This window comes from Gorilla gorilla, chromosome 19 (assembly GCF_029281585.2).
Source record: "Gorilla gorilla gorilla isolate KB3781 chromosome 19, NHGRI_mGorGor1-v2.1_pri, whole genome shotgun sequence".
Taxonomy (NCBI): domain Eukaryota; kingdom Metazoa; phylum Chordata; class Mammalia; order Primates; family Hominidae; genus Gorilla; species Gorilla gorilla.
In genome coordinates this window covers 101,499,510-101,523,306 of record NC_073243.2, presented here as the reverse complement: position 1 = coordinate 101,523,306, position 23,797 = coordinate 101,499,510, and the positions used below count along the sequence as shown (strand labels likewise).

The following is a 23,797-nucleotide window of genomic DNA, read 5'->3' as shown; positions in this document are numbered from 1 at the left end:
AGTGGTGCGATCTCGGCCCACTGCAACCTCCACCTCCCGGGTTCAAGCGATTGTCCTGCCTCAGCCTCCTGAGTAGCTGGGACTACAGGCATGCGTCATGATGCCCAGCTAAATTTTGAATTTTGAGTAGAGATGGAGTTTCGCCATGTTGGCCAGGCTGGTCTCAAACTCCTGACCTCAGGTGATTCACCCACCTCAGCCTCCCAAAGCGCTGGGATTACAGGCATGAGCCACCGCCCCTGGCCTCTTGAGTATTTATTTGAGCCAACAGGTGTCCACACTGGGGCTTGTGCCTGGACCCTGGAGTGTGCTTTTCGTTTCCTAGTCCTGATCTCCAGCTCTGATTTTTTTAGATTGAGGAAATATCCATCACCTCAAGGGGTTAATAGTTTTCTGAAATAAATTTAAAAAACAAAATTTGGATAAATTTAAACAACAATGACAAAGTTGAAAAAAATGTGAGTCCAGATTTCTGAGGTGTTTGCACCAGGTAGTCTCCCAGAGATGGTGGTTCCCAGCTTGGACTGTACATTAGAATCATCTGGAAAGGTCTATAAAAGTCCAAGTGCCCAGGCCACATCTCAGAATTAAGTGAGAATCTGAGGGTGAGATAAGGCATCCGTATTTTCTTTTTTCTTTTTTTTTGAGACGGAGTTTTGCTCTTATTGCCCAGGCCGGAGTGCAGTGGCACAATCTCGGCTCACTGCAACCTCCGCCTCCCAGGTTCAAGCGATTCTCTTGCTTCAGCCTCCCAAGTAGCCGGGATTACAGGCACCCGCCACCATGTCTGGCTAATTTTTGTATTTTTAGTAGAGATGGGGTTTTACCATGTTGGCCAGGCTGGTCTCGAACTCCTGACCTCAGGTGATCTGCCCACCTCGGCCTCCCAAAGTGTTGGGATTACAGGCGTGAGCCACCGCGCCCGGCCAGGGCATCAGTATTTTCTAAAGCTCCCAGAGTAATTTCAGTGTGCAACCAACACTGACAATCACTGGTGCAGACTCTTGAACTCAAAGTGGGGTCCTGAGACCTGGAGCAGGGGGTTCCCTGCTGGGGAACTTGTTAGGAGTGCAGAATCCCAGCCCTCCCCACCAAGACCTGCTGAGTCAGGGCCTACTTTTCAACAAAACCTGCCAGGGGCTTTGGAGGCAATGGAGCCTTTGAGAAGCCTTAGCACAGAGCATCTCATTCTACCATCGGAGCCCTGTGATGTGGATGTGGGTGTCTGTGGTGAATGGATGAAGTTACAGGTTCAGGGAGGTGCCATAGGTGCTCCCGTGGTGGAGCCAGGAGGCAGTTCCAGTGCAGTCTGAGTCTGAAACTTACCATCCCCACAACACATGGCTTCACCTACTGCCCATGCCGCAGCGTTAGTGTCAGGCAGCCCCGTCTGGGCCTGTTCCCCAAGTGGACACTGGAATGTGACTTCTGTCTTTCCTTGTCTCAGAAAAAGTGTGCCACTATGAATGCACTTAACACCCTTCACTGGGCACCTCTGCTGAGCACAGGCTGACGTGGTTACACCTGCTTCTTCCTGGGCCTCCCTGTCCATGCTTCTCCCAGCTGGAATGTCCCTTGCCAGAAGTGTGGGTCCTAATTCAAGGGCCAGGTAAGCATCCCAGAAACAGAGGCCAGAGAGAAATGCTTCATTCTTCATTCCCATCTGATCAGATGCCTACTTCTGATCTGAGTTTCATCAGACCTGACATAAATATGCCTCTGGAAGCATACATCGTTATTTCTCTGTTTCTTTGAAATTGCTCTCAAATCCCACCACTCCAATCCAGTCAGTTGCCACTGAGCCAGCTGTGACATGGGATTTCACTTCTACCTCAATTTCTGTATCTCTGACTTAGTAGAAATAAGTAAAATCCACCTTCAACTGTCCTTTAAATTCAGGGACACCATTTAAAAATAATCTCTTCCAGCTGGGTGCGGTGGCTCACACCTGTAATCCCAGCACTTTGGGAGGCCGAGGTGGGCAGATCACGAGGTCAGGAAATGGAGACCATCCTGGCTAACACGGTGAAACCCCGTCTTTACTAAAAATACAAAAAATTAGCTCGATGTAGTGGCACACACCTGTAGTCCCAACTACTCGGGAAGCTGAGGCAGGAGAATCACTTAAACCTCGGAGGCAGAGGTTGCAGTGAGCTGACATCACGCCACTGCACTCCAGCCTGGGCAACAGAGCGAGACTCCGTCTTAAAAAAAAAAAAAAAAACGCTTCCAATTCTTTTATGGACATACATACTGTATTAGTCTGTTTTCATACTGCTGTAAAGAAATGAAGAACTGCCTGGGACTGGGTAATTTATAAGAAAAGAGGTTTAATTGACTCACAGTTCCTCATGGCTGGGGAGGCCCCAGGAAACTTACAATCATGGCAAAAGGCAAAGGGGAAGCAAGGCATGTCTTACTACATGACGGCATGAGAAAGTGAGAGCGAGGGGGAAGTGCCACATTAAAACCATCAGATCTTGTGAGAACTCACTATCATGAGAACAGCAAGGGGGAATCTGCCCCCATGATCCAATCACCTCCCACCAGGCCCCTCCTCTGACATGTGGGGATTACAATTTGAGATGCAATTTGTGTGGGGACACAGGCAAACCATATCACATACTTAATGACATCAAGGACTCCTGACACCCTACTTTATCTAAAACTCTGACATCATCAGATCTACAAACAGGTAACACCATCATACCCCTCCACTCCCCATCGCAAATAAAAGGGGCCTCCTCTCAGTCATGCTCTTCACGTCTGTGTGGCTGCCATCAACCCCTTCCTTGCCCCGGGCTCTTTTACACACGCACAAACATGCGTGAGCAGGCATGTACACACACACATACACACATATCATTCCACCGGCTGTCTAGAAGATATCCACCTTTTGTGAATGAAACATATTTTCTATTTTCTTTGTTCACATATTTTAGTAACTTTTCTACATCCTTATTTCTTTCAATTAAAAGGATTTATGTATTCTTTTATATATGGAATTGTCTTGACTTAATTTGGAGAAAAATTTCACATGTTTATGATTTAGAATTATTAGCCCAGTAGGCTGTAAAGCCAAGCTCAAGAAAATTCAAAAAAATGATGTCATAAACACCATGTTCTCTGAATTTGGTTAATTTTTTTTTTCTAAATCTAACACAATTCTAAATAACTCCTGGATAAAATGGAAACCATAATGTAAATTAGAGCTGAAAAGTAATAAAAATATTACATATCAAAATTTGTGGGGAAAAGCAAAAGTGGTATCTTGAAGGAAAATTACAGGTAGCATAAAACTAAAGGAAAGAAATAATCAAATGAAAAGCAGAAATTGATGAAATCATGAAGATTATAGATCCAGGACAAAAGCTGATTCTCTGAAAGTAATAATAAGATAGATATTTTTGACAATAGCTGTCATCAAAAAGAGAAATAGCACAAATTTGAAAATACAGGATAACAGGTTATAACACAGTTAAAACAAAGATTAAAAAGAGATCCTGTAAGAATGTCATCCTATTAAACTTTAAAACTGGCCAGCTGCAGTGGCTCACGCCTGTAATCCCAGCACTTTGGGAGGCTGAAGCGGGAGAGCTGCTTAAGGCCAGGTGCTCAAGACCAGCGTGGGCAACATAGCAAGACTTTGTCTCTACAAAAAAAAAAAAAAAAAAAAATTAAAACTTAGTCGGGTGTGGTGGCACATGCCTGTTGTCTTAGCTACTGGGAAGGCTGAGGTGGGAGGATCACTTGAGCCCAGGAATTCAAGGCTGCAGGATGAGCTAGGATGGTGCCACTGCACTCAGCCTGGATGACACAATGAAACCCTGTTTCCAAGAAAAAAACAAACAAACAAACAATTCTCACTTAAGAGTCTTGCTGGCAGGCTGGGCCCGGTGGCTCACACCTGTAATCCCAGCACTTTGGGAGGCCGAGGTGGGCGGATCATGAGGTCAAAAGATCGAGACCGTCCTGGCCAACATGGTGAAACCCCATCTCTACTGAAAATACAAAAATTAGCTGGGCGTGGTGGTGCACACTTGGAATCCCAGCTACTCGGGAGGCTGAGGCAGGGGCAGAATTGCTTGAACCAGGGAGGCGGAGGTTGCAGTGAGCCGAGATCACACCACTCCACTCGAGCCTGGCAACAGAGCGAGACTCTGTCTCAAAAAAAAAAAAAAAAAAAGAGTCTTAATTCTGTGCCATTGTTGGGCCTTACCTTTATGAATAAGTAAACAGGGCCTGGCAAACGGAACCAGTTTTCTGTCCTTTAGAGCTAGAGCTAAGGGTAAATGTGATGGGCAGAGTCCCCTATTTAAGTTGGAGAGCTTTCTGTAGGTTCCCAGAGCATGGCTAACACCATCTCCAGAGACCTGCTGCTGCACATTCAAGCACTTCTAGGCCACTCTGCTTCCCTTCACAGGGACACCGACTTACCCTTGCTGATTTAAAAATAAAGGAAGGCCAGGGAATTACAGGGAGTGAAAAGAGCCAGTCTCAGAAGGTTATATGCTGTATGCTTCCATCGACGTCACAGTCTTGAAATAATGCCGTTGTGGAGATGGAGAACTGATCAGAGGCTGCTGGGGCCGAGCGTGGGGAGGGGAGAAGTGTTACCATAAAGGGGTAGCTGGAGGGGGCCTTTCAGTGCTGGAACCTTTTTGTGCCTTGATGGTGGTGGTTACAGGAAGCTACGTGGGGGTTACAATTGTATAGATGGACGTATACACACACACATACACACGATTGTGTGCATACAGGTGCAATCTGAATAAGCTGCATGGATTCCAGCAATGTCAAGTTCGTGGCATTGTTATTGTACAGTAATTGTGGAAGATGCTACCTTTGGGGAGGACAGGTGAAGGGTACAAGTTCTTGTGGGGCTGTAACTATTTCAAAATAAAAAGTTGAATGAGCGTGAAAAGCTGCACGCATGACCTTTTTTTGTGTAGCCTTGTTTCCATGAATCAGTTGAATTTTGGACATGAAAGCAGGGTCAGACCTAGTTATTAATAGGTGGGAAGAGGACTCACTGGAAATATTGGGCGACAGAACCTGGCTACCTTCACTGTGGTTCATGGGCCAGCAGCGTTGGCATCGCCTGGGAGCTTCTACCAAATGTAGGATCTCAGGCCCCTGAGAATCTGCATTTCAAGGTCCTGAGATGATTTGCACATACGTTTAAGTTTCAGGAGCTCTAGAACTTTTCTTAGAGTAGAAATCCAGTTTGTTGGTTGCATGATCCTGGACAAGTCCCATGATCTTTCGATATTTAGTTTCCTTTAGATCCCCATCTAGAAACTGGGAGGCTTACTATGAAGATAATAACACCTCCTAGAGGTTCTAGGCAGAATTAACGAGTAAGTTACAGAGAATGTGCTTGTGCCGTAATAGACACTCAGTAAACAGAGCTGTTGTTTCTATGGGCGAATGAATCTCCAGATGGTTTTCCAGTACTGCTAGTTCCATTTTAGCCAAGGGGAAAAGTGGAAGCAAATTGAATGTTTAACCAAAAGAGGAGTAGTTAAGAAAATAGCACATCCACATGGTGAGGCCTCTTTTGTAACTGTTAAAAGTGGCAGCCAGTGCCATGGGGAGAAGCCCAGAAGAGAGCAGAGGAGGGTGCTGGGGCTTCTGGTGCATCCTGTGGGCACCTCGGATGACGCGAGGGTGGAGCTTGAAACGCTGGCCCAGGAAATGGAACAGAAGCCTGTTGTGGGTGGGAGGAGAATCGGAAGCGGCATAAGGAGAGTTTTTCAAGAAGGGGGAGGAAGCTGGTGCCGGGGATGGTCACAAGCCTTTCCTCTTTCTTTTCCCTTCCCTTTCCCCTTTCCCTTCCCCTTCCCCTTTCCCTTTTCTTTTCTTCTTTGAGATGGAATTTCACTCTTGTTGCCCAGTCTGGAGTGCAATGGCACAATCTCAGCTCACTGCAACCTTTGCCTCCTGGGCTCAAGCAGTTCTGCCTCAGCCTCCCAAGTAGCTGGGATTACAGGCGCCCACCACCATGCCCGGCTAATTTTGGTATTTTCAGTAGAGACGGGGTTTCACCATGTTGGTCAGGCGTGTCTCGAACTCCTGACCTCAAGTGATCCACCCGCCTCAGCCTCCTGTAGATTACAGGCGTGAGCCACCGTGCCCAGCCGCCTTTCTTCTTTCTTCAGCATTTCCCTTGAGTACCAGTTACTGCAAAGACCCCTGGAGTCGGGGCCCATCCTGGGTCTTGCAGGGACTGATTCTGTCCGGTGTTGGGCTATGCACAGGTAGCTGTGGTGGATTCCCGGGTTCTCCCCACATCTGCTTCCCTTTAACATGTCAAGGCAGCCATCCAAAGGGCATGGCCCTTTCCATGTGTAGCGGGAGGGTCAGTCTGTATCGCTTCCTTCTAGACCTTGCAGCTTTTGTATTTTAAAACTCGAGAGACAATAGTCATCTCCTAAAAATAGCAGCAGTGACATAGCTCCGCAGTCAGTTTTGCTGGCACTGGGAATTCAGCTTTTGTCTCTGGTGTTAGATAATGGGCAGGTTTCTAGGAAATGAATTCCATGTACAGTAGAGCCAGGTTCAGTTGACCTCACTGGAGACCTTGAACCCAGCTTGCTGCACCGTGGGGTCCTTTAGTCATCTCCCTGCTGACCTCCATGCTTTGGAGGGTCCAGGTCTTAGGGGGACCTGTTTCCTTGGGAGTACAAAGGCCCTAGACACTTAAGAGTCGCGTTTTAGGAAGCTGGCACAGCCTGTGATGGGCCCTCAGGAGTGGGGAAAGGGGCAGTGCCTTGTCACCTATATGTCCTCTGTTGAAGAGTGAACTGCACCAGGCCATCTCTGAGGCTCTCACACACTGTGATGGGTGGAAGGCCACTTTCAGCTGCAAGTACAGACCCTGTAGATGATCAGCTCATTCTAGTTTGCCTGGGACTTTCCGGTTTTTTGTTTTTAGCACTGAAAATCCTGTATCCTGGGAAACCCCTCTGTCCCCAGGAGACTGGGATGCTTAGTCACCCTGCCTGTGTACAAGGCCACCCTTAGGTTGAGGCTGCACACAGAGTGCTGCCTAAGAGAAGCTGAAGGACCCACCAACCGCAGAATTTCTCCTTTAGCACTATCTGGCCCCTGACTTTGGAGGAAAGCAGCATGTTAAGTTGCATTATCTGGAAGGAAGCACTGGACTAAACTTAGTCCCTTATCCTGGATTCTTTTATCACACAAGAAAGCCATCACCCAGCCAGGGGCAGGACCCGCATGGGGACACAGGACAGATAGATCTTCTTGGGGGGATTTTGGGAGATAGGACAGCCCTTGATCAGAGAGGGCCCATGGGGTTGGGGGTGGGGCTGGATTGGAGTTGAGGAAATGTAGATTAAATACATTTCTTGAAAAAAATTCGGTTAAGATATGCTAGAGAAGCTACGGTCAATTTCTTTTTAATAGAAATAATCATTTTTAAATTTTATCAAGTGTAAACAAATCTGAACCATTGGGTTTGTTTATGAGGCACAAGTGTATTGAGTTAATTTTGAAAAACCCCAAACCTATCTCATTTTTTAGAGATAGTGACTTACAGTGACTCTACTAATAATTTTATTGGGTCTAAAAATACTTAAGATACTCTTGGCTGGGCGCAGTGGCTCATGCCTATAATCCCCCAGCGCTTGGAGGGGCTGAGGTGGGTGGATTGCCTGAACCCAGGAGTTCAATACCAGCCTGGGCAACATGGCGAAACCCCATCTCTACAAAAAATACAGAAGTTTTCTGGTCATGGTGGCATGCACCTGTAATCCCAACCACACAGGAGGCTGAGGTTGGAGAATCATCTGAGCCCAGGAAGTCAAGGCTGCAGTGAGCCGTGATCGTGCCACTGCACTCTAGTCTGGGCAAGGGAAGTGATACTGTGTCTCAAAAAAAAAAAAAAAAAAAAGATACTCTCTCCTTTTTTTTTTAATTCCCTAGTTTTAATCTGGTAGAGGGACCTTGAAAATACTTATATCATTCTTATGGATTGGTTTGGGTGTGTGAGTTCTAACATAGACAGGAAGGCTATTTTTCCTATCAATAACATCCAAGAAGCCTACTAAGTAATGGGTTTTTTTTTTGGAAAAACCATTTGGAAAAGAATAGATTTTCCTGAACTTTATTAAAACACAAATCAGGTGCTGAAGGGATAATTTTGAAATTCTGTATTTTGAATGTCTTTCCACTTGCAGAAGAGGTATGTAGTTTTTAAAATTTCTGAATAGAACTACTTGTGCATGACTTTGAAAAAGTCACTTTCACTCAAAAAATACCAGGTTCTTTACCTGGAAAATTAATCAATGCACATGTAGATGATCTCTAGCTCTAAAAATTGATGGAATTCTATCTTATGATTAAAAAAATTAAATGAGTAGTATTAAATGATTAAAATAAAGTAGTTGTGGGATGACTAGGAACAGAATTTTTTTTTTTAAAGAAACCTAGTGAGAAAGGTCAAAGTAATGGGAAATCCCCAAAAAGCATAGTAAAAGGAAGCAATTTGAAAGTGAAGAAAAAGGAACCTTTTAAATAACAGCTGTATTGATACAGAATTCACATACCATACAATTTAACCGTTTAATGTCTACCGTGGTTTTTATCATATTCACAGATTTGTGCAATTATCCCCACAGTTAATTTCAGAACATTTTCATCAATTCAGAAAGAACCGCATACCTTTTAGCTTTTACCCTCTATTCCCCACCCTCTCCAGCCCTAAGCAACCATTAATCTACTCTGTCTGCCTGTTTACATGATTTATGGGAGGATTTTTATGAAAGAACCAGATCCTTGTAATTTTATGTCCCCCTATCTTGACATTTTCCTCAGTAAGAGAGTAGGACAATCACTCCACCACCAGGAGTGGCTGCCACATGCAAGACATATGTGGGTTCTACCTGCAAGGGTCTCACCATAAATTACCTGTCAATTACAGTGGAGGATGAGGGGCTGAGTCTTTTAAAGTGTGCAAAGCCCTAAGTCTGACTCATTCTGTGTTGAGGGTTGGGCCACACTGTCTGCTCATTCATCTCTAGTTGGTTTGCTGACCTGTCGCTGCAGAGGTCCTCCGAGTGTGGTCCCCACCCAGCCTCACTTGGGACCTCACCCTAGACCCCTTGCTGGGGCAGCAGGGTCAGCACTCAGTATTGAGCAAACCCTCCAGCGGATTATGTTGCCTGCTCAAGTTTGAGCACCATGGATGTTTCTTGCCCCCCACCCCCAGCCCCACCCTACCACCCTTCAGGTTTTCTCTCCCCTGCTTTCTTTTCTGAAGAGAAGGTTGCAGTTGGTTTCTCTGGATCTTGTCTGTTCTCTCTCACTCTTTTCTTTCTTTTCTTGGTCCTGCCTCCGGTTTGGGGTGGGGGCAGCTCTGTGGAGAGTAGGCCAGTTGGCTTTGCCCTTGGTGGGGTGTCGGGGGTGAGGCTTGGGAGGGACTCGGGAGTGGACAGATGTTGACAGAAATCTGCTTTTGCCAGTGGCTTTGGTCCGGACTTGCCCCTGGACCAGGTCTTTTCAGTGGCCTCCTCCCACTGCCTCTTCCATCCTTGCCTCTCTTCTGGTTCTTTCCCTCCTTTTCATGAACATATTTAGATCCCTCCTGTCATTAAAAACAAAACCAACCCAACACTCCAAACTCACTTGGCAGTGGGTTGGGCTCTGGCAGGTCCTCTAAGTCTTCTGCTTCCCAAGGCCAAAGGGCTGCCAGTCGGTGGGTCCCATGTCCTCGTCCTGCCTCCAGCCTTGGGGTGGGCTGGTTCTGCCCTTGCCAGCCCAGGGCTTCTGCCTTCTCAGGCTGCTTCTCTGCAGTGTGTATTGGCTTTATTGGTGGGTGTCATGAAAGCATCTGTGCCTGGGGCCTGGTCCCACCCCTTAAGTCCTGATTTCTTCCCCATCCCAGCCACTGAGACTTCTCATGACCTTGGCAGGGCTGCCTCCTCCTCCCCCAGCGTTTTGGGCACTATTGTCAGAATTGGAACATGATGACAAACCTGCTTTGGGGACTGGGATGCCAGGGCAGAGTCTCAGATTCCCTTGGCCCCCTGCCTTTCAGCCAGGTGTCCTAGGGGAGAGCAGCCTGTTCGAGGTGCACAGTGGCCTGGCCCTCTGGGCTCGCCAACACCGTGGCTCCTAGGAACTGCTCTGCGTCTGGGATCCTCTACCCTGGATCCGGGAGCCTATTTTTGCTTTTTGCTTCTTTACACTGCTCATTTTTGGTCTCCCCTGGATGGTCTGGTTTCCCTTCCTTTGTTCCATGAGGCACTTTTCATAGGCTGGCCTCTTTACTCCCTGTCATGGTTAGTTTTATGAGTCAGCTGGGCTAGGCCACAGTACCCAGGTATTCAGTCAAACACTGGTCTAGGTGTTCCTGTGCAGGTATTTTGTAGCTGTGGTTGACATCTACAATTAGTTGACTTTAAGTCAAGGAGATTACTCTCTATAATTTGGGTGGACCTCATCCAATCAGTTGAACAAAAACTGAGGTTTCCTGGAGGAGAAGAAATTCTGCCTCAAAGCTGCAGCCTCAACTCCTGCCTGAGTTTCCAGCCTGCCTGCCTGCCCTGTAGATTTTGGACTTGCCAGCCCCCACAATCTCATGAGCCAATTTCTTAAAATAAATCTCTTTATGTCTGTATCTTCTCTTGGTTCTGTCTCTCTGGAGAGCCCTGACTTATGCATTCCCATAGGAACATTGTCTGCTGGCAGAGCCTCCTCAGGCTCACGCAGCTGGTGCCAGCTCTCAGCCCTGGACCACTTTCCTAAGAGTCATGTGTGCATTCAGCCTCATGTGCAGAGTTCCTCTTGCCAGTCTTCCCCCAGCATCTCCTTCTTAACGTATTCGTTTTGCCTCCAGGGCCAGCTTCCTGGGTATACAGCCTGTCCAGTTCACAGGCCTGTGCTTAAAAGGGCCCTATGTCTGATGTAACACTCTGCTGTTACTGTTTTGAAATTCTTAATGGTTTTGAACCAGGGCCTGCATTTTCATTTTGTACTGGGGCTGCAAAGTACGGAGCTGGTCCTACTCTAGGTTTACAATCCTAGAGTCAGCCCAGCCTTCCTCGTCTCCTGTATCCAGTCATTTCCCAAGCAGGGGGGGATGTCCACCATGATGGTCTCCCACATTTCACTGGGGTCTCACTTAAGCAAGTGCTATAACCCCCCGCCCTGGAGTCTCTCACCAGTCTGTTCTTCTGCCACTTCTAGATTTATCTTCATGTATGTGGCTTTTTAATTTTCTTTTTAACAACAGCATTGTCTTTGGAAACTCTCCCTGCAGGGCTCCTCCCAACAGTTCTCCAGATGCTTCCCTCTGTGTCACAGAAGCCAGGTGACTTGCTGTCCCCCCAGCTGTGCGCTGTGCTGCCTGCTCCCTGATCCGCCATGGTGGATCCTTGTTCCCCATGGACCATACACCTGTCCCTCCTTTGACTGCAAGGCCACTCAGAGGTCCCCTCCCATGGACTTCCCGTGGGCTCCTTTGCTGCATGGCTTCCCCGACTTTGGACCCTCGTCGCAGTTCGCAACTTGGTATAGATGCCTTTCATTCTGCGTTGTTTTATATTGATTGGTGGATATTTTCTCTTGAAGCTTGGTCAGCTCCATGAGGGAGATGCTCAACCTCATTCAGTTTCTGCCCTGTGCAGTCCGGCAGTTTGTTGCACATGGTTGGTGGATGATTGTCCCTGCTTTTTTTTTTTTCTTTTTCTTGTTTTTGAGATGGAATCTTGCTCTGTTGCCCAGGCTGGAGTGCAGTGGGGCAATCTCGGCTAACTGCAACCTCCACCTCCAGGGTTCAAGTAACTCTCCTGCCTCAGCCTCCCGAGTAGCTGGGACTACAGGTGTATGCTACCACGCCTGGGTAATTTTTTTGCATTGTTAGTAGAGACAGGTTTTCCCCATGTTGGCCAGGCTGGTCTTGAACTCCTGACCTCAAGTGATCCTCCCTCCCCGGGCCTCCCAAAGTGCTGGGATTACAGGCGCGAGCCACCGCGCCCGACCTGTCCCTGCTTTTTGAACATGATTCAAGTACCGTGCCCTGTTGCCAGTTACATATACTATTTTGAAAATTCTTAAAAATAGGATAGGTCTCAGCACTGTGGACATTTTGGTTCTAATAATCCTTTGCTGTGGGAACCCGTCCTGTGCGTGGCAAGGTGCTGAGTAGCATCCCTGGCCCCTGCCCACTGGATGCCAGCACCAGTGCCTTCCCCTCTGTGACAATGAAAGTCTCCAGACATTGCCAGTTTCTCCTGTTGAAGTCACTGGAATAGGGATAGAGACTGAAGGGAATAAGATTGTTGGAGTTGTGAACCTGAGCGCCTTCTTACCTGGAAGGATCTGTGGTATTTGGCACGCCTTGCTGCTCTCTCCTGCCTCTTCCTCACCAAGAGTTTTGTCAGGTGTTTTTTACAGTTAAAGAATTTATGTACTTTGGTAGGAAAATTGTGTTTACCAGCCCTTCCAACAGGCGGTCCTATTCTGTAAGATGGAAAATACCTATAATTAGAATTCCTGGCTCTGTAAATGCTTCTCTCTTTGTTATTTGGAGTGTTTGTTGTTGTTTGAATCTTAACATTTGACTGTATTTTCCTCTTGGAGTTGTAATAAGACAAGGGAGCTTTTAAAAGTGTAGTCTGAGGAGATTAATCCCAGGAGGCATGAAATATCCCTCCGAAGATCACAGTCGGTCTTTCGAGGACATCCTGCCACGTTTATCCAGTGCCCGGCGTGAGCAGCCTAGAAGACGAGTGGTGGCAGCTGCCACCTGCCCGGTGAAAATGTAATTGACAGGAAATTAATGAGGGGCCAGAGATGACTGTTTTATGCCTAACAGAACCGCATGACACGTGTTTTACCAAGAAATCATGCATTTGGCTTTGATTTTCAAAGTGATTTTTATGAACTAATAACACTTCAAGCAGGCACTTTCTCTGCTGGAATTCTCCCTTTAAAAAGAACTGTCAGCTGGGGGCGGTGGCTTATGCGTGTAATCCCAGAACTTTGGGAGGCTGAAGTGGGCTGATCACTTGAGCTTGGGAGTTCAAGACCAGTCTGGGCAACATAGTGAGACCCTGTCTCTACAAAAAATGCAAAAATTAGCCAGATGTGGGGGTACATGCCTATAGTCCTAGCTACTTTGGAGGCTGAGGCAGGAGGATCACTTGAGCTGGAAAGTTGAAGCTGCAGTGAGCCATGATCATGCCACTGCATTCCAGCCTGGGAGACAGAGCAAGACCCTGTCTCAAAAAAATTAAAAGAAAAAAAGAAATGTCACAAAACAATTTGCATTAAATAAGCCTCTTGATTCAGCATGAAGTTGCCTCTTTTTCAGTTTAATGTATTTATTTATTTAGCAAATATTTATTGGACAGGGGTACCTGTGCCAGGCGCTGTTCTAGGGGACAGAATGCCAGACAGAAATGGAGATTGCTGCTGAAGTGGAGCTTACGTGATTTTGGGGGTGAGAAACAATAACAAGCTCAAATACGTGCACCTCTTCTCAGGAGGGAGCAAGTGCTCAGGAGATGCGATAAGGTAGGCAGGGAAAGGGTTTCGCAGCACTGGGCTGGTGCTGAAAATTTCCGTCCTCGTTGAGGAAGGAACCTTTGAGTAAAGACCTGGAAGGAAGTGAAAGTCTTGCTGTTTGGAGGTCTAGGAAAGAGCCTTCCAGGCTGGTGGAGCAGGTGGTAGAGCTGGAATGTTATGGAAGAGCCAGGAGGTCAGAGGGACTACAGCAGAGCACCGTGGGGAGAGGGCAGGAGATGAGGTCAGAAGTGACCAGTGCTTTACTCACAAAGGGAAGGACAGACTCAGGTAAGGAGAGCTGGAGGGGAAGGAAGAAGACCCAACTCCAGTGGTAAGAGAGCTCTGCTAGCGTCTTGTTGAAGTTTGGTCCTCTTTGAAGTGGACAAAGTCTTCCAGGGCAGATCTTCTTAGGCTCTGGTTGTGGTGAGCTCGTCTCTTACATTGTACTTACTTAGATCACTGCCTTTTTGGTGTTTGTTTAAATCAACAATTGTTTTCCTGGATGCCTACAGAGCTGGAACCTGAGGTCCCCTAAACATTGTCCTTGATGGACAAATCCATATTTGGGATGCTGATCTGTGGTGCTTAACTTAGACGTCTTAGGTCTGACTTCGAGTCTCCGCAGTCATTTCCATTTGACAAAGGGAGTTTAAGCATGTGATTAGATGGGGTCTGTGGAGCGTGTGGCTTTGCTTGTTCTGGGGAAAAGAAACGCACTGAGAAACACCTAGAATTAGAAAGCACTTCCTAGGTGTTTGTGGCTTCCTCTGTCAGCCCCGGAGATGTGGCTGCCCAAAGGCCTGTGTGGCTAACAGGTGTGCTGGAGATGTCTGGATTGTAGCCTTGCTGGGCGCCCTCATGAAAGACAATGCCCCGGGCCCAGGTGTTTGATGGGTTACCATGCTGGGTGAGGGCGCTGTGCCAATGGCATAAAGCATGGGGTCATGGGGTCATGGCCTCATGGCCATGAGGTCATTCGTAAAGCAGAGCTGTGGGTCCAGGGTCTGACAGATGGGACTCACTGCGGGGCCCCTCCTCTCTGTCCTCACCTGAAGCAGTTGCATCCATCAGTCCTTTGCCCATCCCAGAGTTTTGGTGATGGCTTCCCTGTGCCAGGCTTTCTGCAGGAGACTGGAAGCCAAGTTAAGTACAAGCCACGGGGCTCTATCATCAAGGACCCAACAGGCAGCAACATAGGCTGTGGTGAAGACCCTGAATTCTATGTTCTTGTGGGTCTGGGGAGTTTCTCTGTTGTCTCTGCTTGATGCTAATTGCATAGCATTTCTTTCTTCCATTATGTAACACTGAGAAATACAGTCATCCTTCAGGACACGTGAAGAATTTGTTCCAGGACTCCCCCACCTATACCCAAATCTGCATATACTCAAGTCCCACAAGCCGCTTTGTGGAGCCCCTGTATACAGAGTCAGCCCTCTGTAGGTGGATTTCACTTCCCACGATTTGGTTGAAAAAAATCTACCTATAAGTGTACTCTGACAGTTCAAGAGTTGTTTAAGGTTCAACTGTAACACAGCCCTGTATGAAGAAGAAAGAAAGGGCCGGTGTTGGTGCCACAGCCAGTGGCTCTTTACTTGATTGGAAATTCTTGTTTAGACCTGATACACTGTGAGAATACGATGTGCATTGGGTTCTTGTAACTGTGTGTGTGTGTGTGTGTGTGTGTGTGTGTGTCTGTATATACTGCTTTCTTCTCTTTATTTTCCATACAGTTTATAAGAGGACATTTTGACCAACAAACAGTTCTCATCTTCAGTCTTTTAGTGCTGAATAAGTTTTGCTGTGTGGCATCTTAATGCACAATTTAGGAAATTGCTCTTGGTATCTTGCAGTCACAGCCAGATTCAACTGGTGAAGGATCTTTCCAGTGCAAACATGGCCTTTTCCAATACATTTACATATTCCGGGACATTACTCGTTTCCTGGCTTTTAACAGCACTGCAAATATGGGCCTTTTCTGATACATTTACATAGACCAGGACATTATTCATGTGTTGCCTGGCTTTTAAATCAACAGCAGTATTTACTTAGCTAAGAAATTGGGAGACTCTTTAGCCTACTGAATTTAAAAAAGCAGTGAAGTGTTGGGGGTATGTGAAGTTTTCATTGTGGGAGAGTGTTTCCAATTTTAGTGATTTTATTTATTTATTTATTTATTTATTTATTTATTTATTTATTTTGAGATGGAGTCTCGCTCTGTCGCCCAAGCTGGAATGCAGTTGTGTGATCTTGGCTCACTGCAACCTCTGTCTCCTGGGTTCAAGCAATTCTCCCACCTCAGCCTCCCAAGTAGCTGGGATTACAGACGCCCGCCACCATGCCCGGCTGATTTTTGTATTTTTAGTAGAGATGGGGTTTCACCATGTTGGCCAGGTTGATCTCGAACTCCTGACCTGAGGTGATCTGCCTGGCTAATTTTTGTGTTTTTAGTAATGACGGGGTTTCACCATGTTGGCCAGACATGTCTTGAACTCCTGACCTCAAGTGATCCGCCTGCTTCAGCTTCCCAAAGTGCTGGAATTACAGATGTGAACCACCACACCCAGCCAGATTTTAGTGATGTTAAAGATCTTTCTGAGTAGAGTTACTTTATTTTCACTGTGAATGATCACATTCACAACATGATCCTTATTCTTTTACTCGGACAACATTGAATAGTAATATTTATTAGGTATTTTATTCTTCTGATACAATTTTTTTTTTTTTTTTTTTTGGTGTGGAAAATGAAAAAAAAAGAGAAATACAAAGAAAAAAACAAAAACCAGTCACCTGTATTCCCAGTACCTGGAGCTAATGATAGTGCGGTGTTCTTTTCTGACGTGTGCTGTGAAATATACATGCTCTGCCAGATTAGCTATCTGTAAAGTTATCTATCTATAAATAAAGTTTTGAGTCCTGGTTTATTCACTTGTAGGGGTATTTCTATATTAGAAATACTTCAGAATCTTGATTTTAAAAATCCATCTTCTGCATATATCATAGTTTATTCACTAATTTTGGGTCTTTTTTGTTTCTGAAATTTTTTGTGATATAAATAATGTTCTGATGTATGAATGTCTAAATATGTCTCTTATTGGCTCTCTGAGCATTTCTCTTTAGATCAATTCCAAGAAGGTATATTATTGGTATGTTATTGTCGTACCCAGTTTTCCTTCCACCAACAGGGTATGAAATTGCCTGTTTCACTATATCCTCATGACACTGAATGTTAATTATCAAAAATGTTGACACGGCTTTGCTGATCTTCAAAATATTAAGTCATGCATACTTATTGTAAAATATTCAGATAACATAAAAAGGTAAAATGCCAAAGATGAAAAAAAAGTGACTGTGAATTCATGATCTAGGCATAATTATGTATTTGAGGTATAACTTTAGCGACATTTAATATAATATGATACTTATAATCTTTTTTCCTTAGCACCTTCATGAGGGCACCTTTCTTTGCCAGCAAATACATGTCGTTTTTAATGACCACGATGTACGCTTTCTGGATATGTTCATTTCTTTAACCTATGGCTTCCTAGTGGACATTGAGGTTATTTCTAGTTTGCAGATTACTAACAACACAGAGATTTGCACATCTTTGTACAAAAACCTACTGACTCTCTTAGGAAACTGTTAGATTTTGTTTGGATCTGTGTAGTAAGTTCTCTTATTTTTGAAAGTAAATCTGCCTTTCCCTAGGGTAGGATTAGACTTTCCTCCCCATAACATCACACTTGGCCATGTCACTTGCTCTGGCCAATTCAGTGAGAAGTGACTTGTGTAACTTTTGGCCAGAAGTTTTAAAATCCAGCGTATGATTTGCCATATCCTTTTTCCCCTCTTCCGGGCAACCCACAATTTTCCAGGTAGAGTTTTCTCCATCAGCCTGAATCTTGGAAGGGAAAACAATGTGGAAAAAAGCTGCATGCCAACCATGTGGCATGAGCAGGAAGCAGATGTTTGTCGTACGCCATTGGGATGTGGAGATTGCTTGTTCTGCTGCACAGTCTAACTCAGCCTGAGTGCATATTAGCTAGTGGCCCCCTAGAGAGAGTGAACTTGCTTATTGTCATCACTTATGCATATGAATACTTGCCTCAGCGTCCATCTACTTGTCCTGTTCCTGGCTTGTCATCCTTGACTAACATATTTTGAGGCAGTCTTCACGCAGCTCCTGTTTTCGTGTTCTGGGTAGATAAGACCCCATACCCTGAGTTGCTTGACCACACTACTTCTGCTTTAAGCCTGGGGAACCTGATAAGGTAACCCCCAAGTTCCTGTGCTGAGTCTCGTGCTTCCTTCAAATGAACTAATCCAACCGTGCTGTGGGAAACCCACCTAGGTAACCCCATAAAGGATCCAACCCACAGGCCCCTCCGTTTCTCGTTCCCCACCTGCTGGTCGAAGGAGCAGTCCTGGATGGCTCCTCCCCTCTTCTCTTTGGTCTTGCCAGGGGTGCTGTCCTCTTCCTTCCAGACCTGTGAGTAGTAAACTTGATTCATTTTGCAGTCTGAGTGTCCCTCACTGTGCTGTACCTGACTACACCAAGCCTCACCATCTCACTTAACATTACAACACTGAAGCTTACTAGCAAGGTAAGGGAGTACATTTCCTTCTACACTTTTGCCAACACCAATTAATTTGACTCTGTGTACTGTTTTCCAACTTGTCAAAAAATGACACCTCCCTTTTATTTGTGCATTTTTGTTGATTAGTGAGGCTGAGACATATTTCATATCACATGTTTACTAGCCCTTTGTATTTCTTTCTTTGAACTAATTTACCAATTCCTTTGTCAATTTTTTGATTAGTCTGTCTTATCTTCTTGAGGTCTAAGGATTTTTTTACATATGCTAAAGTTATTATATTCTGCCTTCTTTTTCTAATTTGTCATTTAAAAAATCTTGTTTGGGGTTTATAGAGTTTCCTGAATATGCGGCTTGATATCTCTTGTCAGTTTTGGAAAATTCTCTGCCATTATCTTGTCAAATATTGTTTTTGTTCCAATCCCTTTTTCTTCCTATCCTGTGACATCAAATTCACACACATTAGACGTTTTACACCATGCTGCCTGTGTATGTTATGCTTTTCTTCCTATCTTTTAAATCTTTTTTTTTAATTTTCTGGGCATTTTTCATTAAACTTATCTTTTGATTCACTAATTATATCTTTACCCTAATCTACTATTTAATTGCTTTTTACATTCTTAATTTCAATTATGCTGTATTTCTAAAATTTTTGATTCTTTATTGATTCTAGTTCTGTAATAAAGTTCCTCATTTGTCATTATTTGCTTTTACATATTAGTTATTTTAAAGCCTGATCGTTCTAATATCTGGATCTTCTGGGGATGTTTTCTATTTTCTGTTTTTCTCTTGGCCCTGTCTCCTGATACATCTGGTAATTTTTGGAATGCTAGACATTGTGTATGAAAATTGAAGTAACACTAGATTGTGTTATCTTGTCCAGGGAGGATTTAATTTGCTTCTGGCAGACAGAGTGGGACAGAAGATTGCAGGCTAGGTTGTAGTTTTTATAAGATCTGGCCTGTCTTGTAGGGGATAGCCCTTTTGGCTTCCTATAGAAATATGGCCTGGGCAGATCATGAATGCCACTTTTGTCTCCTTAACCCAAGCTTATCCAACCCCTGGCCTGCGGGCCACATGAGGCCCAGGATGACTTTGAATGCAGCCCAACACAAATTTGTAGACTTTCTTAAAATACTATGAGATGCGCGCGCGCGCGCGCGTGTGTGTGTGTGTGTGTGTGTGTGTGTTTTCAGCCAGTGTTAGTGTTAGTATATTTTATGTGTGGCCCAAGACAATTCTTCTTCCATTGAGGCCCAGGGAAGCCAAAAGATTGGATACCCCTCCCTGCAAACCCTTGAGAGTATGACCGACTCTGCTCAGCTCCTCCTACCCTTCACTACTGCTCTCTGCTTAGTTTCTCAGCACCCAGCCTTACTCAGCAAATGCCCTCAGGGAAAGCCATGAGAATGGAAGCTTATCTCAGGATTTCCGCCTTCTTTCTGGAATACAATCAGGCCTGCAAGTCCTGGTCGTCTTGGAAACTGGATGCCTCCAAATGGATATTTAGGGAAAAAAAGTATTCAGTTGTTCTCAGGGGAAAAGTGCCTCTGATTGAAGCCAGTTTCTCAGAGCTGAAAGTGAGAGTCCCTGTCATTTGCCTTTTTACTTTCTTTACACTGTTGTTTTGCTGAGAAGGTTTAAATTTTTATACAGTCAGATGTATCTGTTTCTTTATGGTTTCCGGCCTTGCTCTATTGCTTCAAAATGCTGTTTCTAAGGCAGGTTTATAGAAATAGTCATCTACATTTTTTTTAGTGTTTTTTTTTTTTTTTTTGGTTTTTTTTTTGAGATGGAGTCTCATTCTGTTGCCCAGGCTGGAGTGCAGTGGCACCATGTGGGCTCACGGCCACCTCCCCCTCCCAGTTTCAAGCAATTCTCCTGCCTCAGCCTCCTGAGTAGCTGGGACAACAGGTGCGTGCCACCATGCCTGGCTAATTTTTTTTGTACTTTTGGCAGAGACAGGATTTCACCATATTGGCCAGGCTAGTCTCGAACGCCTGACCTCTTGATCTGCCACCCTTGGCCTCCCAAAGTGCTGTCCCGCACCGAGCCTTTTTAGTGTTTTTATGATTGAATATTTAATGATTCATTTCAGCCTGAGATGTGAGATAAAGATCCAACCTTATTTTTTTTCCATATGACTAGGACTTTTGTCCAGAACCATTAATTAATTCATCTTTTGTGAAGATCTGAAATGTAATATTTATTGTTAAGCATATGGTGTCTCATTAATATTTTAATTTACATTATTTTGCTTACTAGTAAGATTATATATATTTTACATGTATTTATTGGCTTTTTGCTATTTTTTGGTTTTTCTACTCATTCCTTTACCCTTGAAAAATTATACTCTTGGTGTATTTATGCTGATATTTAATATAATATTTCTGTTTATATTTAAATCATTCTGTGAATGTCACTAATCTTGATTGCTTTTTCATTTTTCTTTCAATTTTACTTATAATTTTGATATAAGGGAATATTGTATTTATGTAGTAACTTACATTGTATATTTATTGTTATCTTATTATTTTTAGCTTTTGAATCTCTTATCTCGATCAGTAAACTATTTTAGGATATAAGTATGTATGTATGTATATATATTATACCCTTGACTTTTTAGTCCTTTTGCATTATCTTTTGATTTTATGGTGTGTGTGTGTGTGTGTGTTTACTGCTCAGTAATCAACTTTTCCAGCAATGTTGGTTGAGTCATCCATCATTGCCCAGATTGCTCCTTTAACACATGTTCGCCTTTAAAGACAGGGTCTTATTTTGGGCCATCTGCTTTATTTTCTTCTCACCAATTTGTGGGAAAACTTTATTCTTGTTAGTATTCTACTTTTCTTGTCTCTCATTTTTGTTAAACAGAGCATATATGTGATAGAAAATAGAATACTGGCTGGGCGCGGTGGCGCCCATGCCTGTAATCCCAGCACTTTGGGAGGCCAGGGCGGGCGGATCACCTGAGGTCAGGAGTTTAAGACTAGCCTGGCCAACATGGTGAAACCCCATCTCTACTAAAAAAAAAAAAAAAAATTAGGTGGACGTGGTGGCGACTGTAATCCCAGCTACTTGGAAGGCTGAGCGTGAGAATCGCTTGAACCCGGGAGGTGGAGGTTGCAATGAGCTGAGCTGAGATTGCACCACTGCACTCCAGCCTGGGTGACAGAGTGAGACTCTGTCAAAAAAAAAAGAAAAAGAAAAAGAAAAGAAAATAGAATCCTGCAGATGAGCTTGCAGTGAGAGACCCCAGGCTTCTTGGCCACCTGTCTGCTTCTCAGAGCTGTCTCTTCCCACTGTTCCCACTTTCATTTCATCTGGCAGTCTCCTCCCTGCCAATTGCAACCTGCTCATCATAGCTACTCTTGGTTTGTCCATTTGAGGCAGTGGAGATGATTGTGTGCAATGGTAGTGGAGTTTTTTGCTGACTTGCCCTTTTCACCCCTCTGATCAGACCCATCCACCCATCCTTTTTCATATGTATTCTTTTAGTTTCTTATATATGTTATTTCAACCCCAGTTCCTTCTCCATCAATTCTAGCTGGTATTTCCTGACTTCTCCTCTGTTAGGTAAGGACCTTCCTAACCATTTCCCACCACCCCGCATCCACCCCTCATATTGTCTTCGCTAGCTTTCCACTTACGAGACTAGTAACATTTTCTTGGATCTTAATTATGCTTATTATTTCAACTTTATCTATAGTTTGATTCTAAAAGTAGAAAACAACTAACACTTATAACACTACAACTATTAGTTGAGTCAACTGGCACGATAGGACTATCTTTTTTTCTGTGCAGTAACATATTTTAAATTATTATCGCAGATAATATATTTTGCTCTGTTTACTTTTTTTTTTTAAAGCATTAGCTATTAACTCTTTTAAGAAAAAGCAAGATAAAGCAAAAACCTGTACCATCAATGAATGTACGACCCCATCTGCAATGACAGAATACTTTCCTCCCCTTTAGACACTGGATATTTGAGTGGGGAGCTTCTCAAAGGGGTCATCTACACATTTGTTATATGACATTTACTTTTTAGTGCCTTAACTTGCCTTGTACTGTACCTCACCTCTGTCTCAATTGACACCCTACCCTGCTCATCCCAACCCCACCCTGGTTCAACCTCCTGTTCACAATGACTCCAGCCCAACTCCTACAACCCTAGCTCACCTCCAGAGCTCTGAGTCTTCTCCTCTCCAGCCTCTCTCCAAGTCACCTCCTCCCGGGCAGGGGGGCTAACATCAGACCCTGACTCAGTGACCCACTCACTCCCCAACCCCTCACCCTGGCTCAACTTCCCTGACCCTGGCTCACCTGGATCCCCATTCCAGCACAACCCCCACCCCTCTCAACTCACTTACCCTCACCCCCCCATGAACCCTCTGCCATTTAAGGATAGTTCATCTCTTTTTCTGCTGCAAGACTACTCTTGGCTGTTGAGCTAGTTTTTTCAGACCCAAGGCCTGTGCTGTCTCTGAGCCAAATTTTGGTCCTGTGGCAAGGCAGAACCTGCCCCAGAGTCTCTGCAGTGAGCAAAGCCTAGAGACTCAACAGCGAGGAATAACCACATGTGGGAGCTGTCAGCTCGCGGGGATTTTCTCTCCTCTCCAAGGGCAGGAATTCTCTTCATTGTCACAGATCTCTTGCTTATTTAAAGCTGTTTTTCACTCTTATTCAGGGAGGGATGTTTAAAGATATCATGTATTTATTGATTGATTGATCTCCAATACTGCAGAAAATATGCATTTTAAAAACACACATCTTTCCTTTTTTTTTTTGAGACAGGGTTTCTTGCTCTTGTTGCCCAGGCTGGAGTGCAATGACACGATCTCGGCCCACCACAACCTCCGCTTCCCGGGTTCAAGCGATTCTCCTGCCTCAGGCTCCTGAGGAGCTGGGATTACAGGCATGCGCCACCACGCCCAGCTAATTTTTGTATTTTTAGTAGAGACAGGGTTTCTCCATGTTGGTCAGACTGGTTTTGAACTCCCGACCTCAGCTGATCTGCCCTCCTCGGCCTCCCAAAGTGCTGGGATTACAGGTGTGAACCACCACACCTGGCCAAAAACACATTCTTCTTTCTACTTGTTATTCCCTTCGTGCATGCACTCATCCCCATGCATGCCGAGGGCACATGTTCTGGAAGGCCCCTGGGAGCCACATGGGGTTCACGACCTCAAAACTGAAGCCCTCAGAGGGTATTTGATTCATTAGGTGGGGTAAGACATGAACCTAAGAAGAACGACTCCTTGAAAGAAAATGAGGTAACAGGAAAGGAATTCACTGATACATGCCAGGAACCTAGAGCTGCCTGCGATGTGGGTGGGATTCGGCACTGGGAAACCTTGTGTGTGGGTCCTTCGGGGAAAGTGGGAGTTGACTGCCGTTGAGGGGGTAGGAAAGTGCCTTCCAGGTACAGGCAGCAGGAGTGGTGATTGTCTTGGTAGAGGATGGGTGAACTGCAAATAGAGTTGAAGGAGCTGGGCTGAGCAGTTGGGATTTCACTCCCCGGGTGATTGGTGGGACCCAGCAGGGCCAGTCCTGGGCTTTTCCTATGGCAAGTAACTCGAGAGCTGCAGGAGCAGATGTTGTTAAGCAGGGAGGAAACACCAAACATGGATCCCTATCTCTAGCGAGTGTGCCCTGTGACTGTGGAGGGTGGA

The 23,797-nt window shown here is 45.0% G+C and overlaps 1 protein-coding gene across 1 annotated transcript in view; it reads left to right on the top strand.

The window, feature by feature from the left end:
• The window catches only part of ANKRD33B (ankyrin repeat domain 33B), a 93,008-nt gene that overhangs the window by 7,184 nt on the left and 62,027 nt on the right, over positions 1–23,797 (top strand). The window lies entirely within an intron of this gene.